This window comes from Enhydra lutris, unplaced genomic scaffold, assembly GCF_002288905.1.
Source record: "Enhydra lutris kenyoni isolate GAN:26980312 unplaced genomic scaffold, ASM228890v2 scaffoldscaffold34, whole genome shotgun sequence".
Taxonomy (NCBI): domain Eukaryota; kingdom Metazoa; phylum Chordata; class Mammalia; order Carnivora; family Mustelidae; genus Enhydra; species Enhydra lutris.
The window spans coordinates 7138067-7142620 of NW_019154118.1; positions in this window are offsets into that span (position 1 = coordinate 7138067).

Consider the following 4554-nt stretch of genomic DNA (forward strand, 5'->3'; position numbering starts at 1 on the left):
TAGCAGCAATGGCCACAGTCGCCAAACTGTGGAAAGAACCAAGATGCCCTTCAACGGACGAATGGATAAGGAAGATGTGGTCCATATACACTATGGAGTATTAAGACTCCATCAGAAAGGATGAATACCCAACTTTTGTATCAACATGGACAGAACTGGAAGAGATTATGCTGAGTGAAATAAGTCAAGCAGAGAGAGTCAATTATCATATGGTTTCACTTACTTGTGGAGCATAATGAATAACATGGAAGACATTAGGAGAAGGAAAGGAAAAGTGAATTGGGGGGAAACTGGAGGGGGAGATGAACCATGAGAGACTGTGGACCCTGAGAAACAAACTGAGGGTTTTGGAGGGGGGTGGGTGGGGGTTGGCACGGCCTGGTGGTGGGCATTAAGGAGGGCACGTACTGCATGGAGCACTGGGTGTGGTGCATAAACAATAAATCTTGGAACACTGAAAAAATAAAATAAAATAAAGTGCTGTGTTAAAAAAAAAAAAAAGATTCTCTCTCCCTCTGCCCCTCCCACTGATGGACTCTCTCTCTCTAAAATAAATAAATAAAAATAAATAAATAAATAAATAAAATAATAATAAAAGTAGTTTAAATATTAAAGTAATATAAAAGTTTAATAAAATATTCAGGAAAACATTTAACATGAAAGTCACTTGAAAGCTACTGAACTGCTAACCTCCTAGAAAAAAAAACTGTCACTCGTTTGGGACACCTCTGTTAATCAGCAGTGTTTTTCATACAATTTAGGCCCATAATAAACGGTGATGATTTATAATTGATCATTTTAAGTTATGCAGGAGGCTGGAGGTTACATGCACTTTTGTAAGGGAAGTTTCTCAGCATTTCATCTCCAACAGTTCTCTTTGCAATTGAGGCTTAGAAGTAAACAGAAGCCAGCCCTTCTAGAGCTCTGCATGCGCTGATTTAAACATAATTCTTAGAATCTTCTGAGAAAAAAAAAATATTGAGACACTACTCTCTCCCACTCCTTCTCTAAAAATATGTCTGACAAAAGCAAATCTGAAAAATCTAACTGAGATATGATTATGGAAAGGGATGGAAGGCAATAAATAGAAATGTACCTTAAGAGAAGAGAGTCTGGACTAGACTGGGTTCATGAGCTGCTCTAGACTGATGGAGGAGAGTGTTAGTCTAGGTAGAAGACACGATGGACCCGACCCTGGAAGTCATTTGGTTCTGCTATCCTGGTGTGCTCACTGTGCCTTGAATAAAATGACTGTCCATGTTATCAAACAGCCAGAAAACTGGGGCATAGCTAGCTTTTCAGAGAATTTCCCTTGACTGGTTCTTATCTTGAGAAATGAATGGAAGGCCCATGAAGGCCAGAGAGTGGTAATGTACTTACAGTAGAGCAGAGAGAGAGGAGAGCTGCAGGGCCAGCAACTCCACTGGGATCCCATATCTGTGGGATGGCTGGGTATTCAGTTCAGCTTTTCCCCCACGACACCACAGCACCATCACCTGATGCTGTTCATGGGCACAGCTCACTTCTTGATCCCCGGCAACTGAGTGATGACAAGCGCAAGTTCAATGACACATGAACTATTTTGGGGGGGGGGGTTCTAGGACACATTTTGGACAGGGAACTTATATAAAAGACAGCTTACTGCTAGTTCAGTGGGTGGAGATTCAAATATATTTTAATTTGCTCACTAAAGGACATGCGATCTCATTTTATACTCAGAGCTTTTAGGCCTAAATTTATTCATATACTGGTTACGGTTTTATGAGTGACTAAGACCATTTAGATTCAGCTCTTCAAACAAAAGTATTTTTTTCCTAAGAATTTAGAGCATTTATGGTTCGAACTGTCACCTTCAGGAGACATAGGACCATATATATATACCTTCTGAAACATAGAGAGATATATCCACAGAAACCTGTCAATGCTGGCCTCCTGCAAATAGCCCTAAGAAGAAGAAGAAGAAGAAAAAAATAACCACTGGCTTTTTTTTTTTTCAGCTTACAGTTTGTTTATTTTACATTTAAGAAAGATTTATCAGCCATGAGAAAAAAAACAATGAATACTTCCCTTAAATACTACAAGAAGCAAAAGTCCACATTTAATCTGTTGCCTTCAAAAATTTCTTGGAAAGCTTAATTAAACAGCAATTCATCTGTGCATTCTGTTCAATCTTCTAAAGCCCGATCATGTTGTAGTCTTAATTAAAAGAAAAAAAAAAAGAATCCAGTTTTTAGTTTTTATTCGTTAGATCAAGAGGAAAAAGTACTCTGCATCTCTGTCAGCATGATTCAGAGCTGTTCAATTACAGGTTGATTTTATTTCGTTAAACATCAGTCAGGCCAGAAAATCACGTTGGAGTACATGGTCTACATTTACTGTTTTTGCTTCAAGGTTAAATATGAGTGCTGAACCTCTTGATGGTAGATCTAAGACCATCAGCGTTGATTAAGTCCTTAAAGTGTTGTGGTTCAACTGTCTAGTTAGCCACGGGACTCCAGAAGAGACCAAGCCATGCTGCTTTGTCGTGCTCTAACTGTGAAGCACTCCTTATGGTGGTCCATTTACCCATTATTGTCCTTTAGAAAGTCTGGATCCAGGACGGAAAGTGCATCTCCACTCGAAATTTGAGCTGTCACAAGAGTCCGTGAAGGTGCGTTAGTTGAAGTCCTGGAGGACTGACTTGTGGATTCATCAATAAAGAGCATACTCCCCTCCCCCTTTTTAAAAGGTTTAGTTAATTAATTAATTAATTAATTTGAGAGAGAATCAAAGACAACATGAGTGGTAGGGGTTGGCAAGGAGAGGGAGAAGCAGACTCCCTGCTGAGCAGGGAGCCTGATGCGGAGCTCCATCCCAAGACCCCGAGATCATGATCTGAGCTGAAGGCAGACTCTTCAGCAACTGAGCCACCCAGGCACCCCAAGAGCATACTCTTTTGACTCATACTCTTTTGTTCTCATTAAAAGAACTGGTCTGTTTTTCTGGAAACTAGGGAATACCATTGACTCACAGATGCATGGAGCTCCAGAGCTAGAAGGTAGTTCGAGATCACCCCATAGAGTCTTCAAGCACATAACATTCAAAAAGACTCTCTAGGCTATCATTAAGAGACTGACACTCTAAGAGTTCAAATTGCAGAACAGTCAGTTCTATCATTGTTTTGAAAAAGAACAGATGAAACTGCAATGAAGCCAAAATATACGATGTACAGCAATACAGGCATGCACTATGTTCAATATTCTTTTTTGCTTCATTGATCTCTGCAAGGAAAAGAAGATAGAATGATGACCATATCCCTTTTTGCTTTAATTAGGAAGAATTTCATAGGTAGCAGAGGGTTTCCACGTAGTATTTGAGCAAAAAAGCAATAGTGATGGATTTGCGGTTAGAAGCATAGAGCCTGCTGAGAACAGCATATAAAGAGAATTAACAGAAGCTGAGGAAAGAAGACCCAAAAGGAAATTTATCTGGACACAGTCATCAAGTCGTGAAATTTTTGGGGGGTCTGTTTGGTTTGGGTTTTGCTTACAGGGAGTTAAGATTCTGAATCTTTTTTGGGGAATCCCTGACTCAATCTCCATCTGAAATAAAATTTGAAGAAGAGAGAGAAGGGAGGGAAGGAGAGGAGAGGGAAGAATTTAAGTCACATTTATCGAAAGTCTAATAAGTTCTTGGCACTTTACTTATATTAACTAAGTAACTGTTCACCATAACCCTATTAGGTGGAAGTTGTTACCTCATTTCACAAAAGAGAAAACTGGTTAAACAAAATAGCGTGTCCAGAACTACAGTGGGATCTAGACCTATGGTCTAAATGGCTTCCACTGGCAATTTCTTTTGGCTCCATTATCCTTAGAGGGCAACCAACCATCATTCCCCTGTAAGATGTGCTCTTGCATTGTTTTAAAACAATGTACAGTTAGGGTAACCATCTCCAGGAGGCAGCCTCTCTCTTCCCTGTCTCTTTAGGTGCAGGCAAGTGGGGGAAAACTTTGCTTGATTTTGTATTTAAAAACACCTTTCCCCTTTTAGGAACAAGTAATGATTTAAAGCCCTGTTTAATTCTAATTAATTTAATGACAAAATAAATTAATGTCTATGAAAGGAAAGTTGTTAATTGTATCCTAATAATAGGGACATCTCTCTCAACCCGACTCTGACAGCAGCCAGCCCTGCTCTTTTCTCCTTCAAAACCCCATTGGGAGGGAGACAAACCATAAGTGACTCTTAATCTCACAAAACAAACTGAGGGTTGCTGGGGGGAGGGGCGTTGAGAGAGGGGGGTGGGGTTATGGACATTGGGGAGGGTATGTGCTATGGTGAGTGCTGTGAAGTGTGTAAACCTGGTGATTCACAGACTGTACCCCTGGGGATAAAATATATTATATGTTTAAAAAAAAAATAAAAAATAAAGTGTGTAAACCTGGTGATTCACAGACCTGTACCCCTGGGGATAAAATATATTATATGTTTAAAAAAAAATAAAAAATAAAGTGTGTAAACCTGGTGATTCACAGACCTGTACCCCTGGGGATAAAATATATTATATGTTTA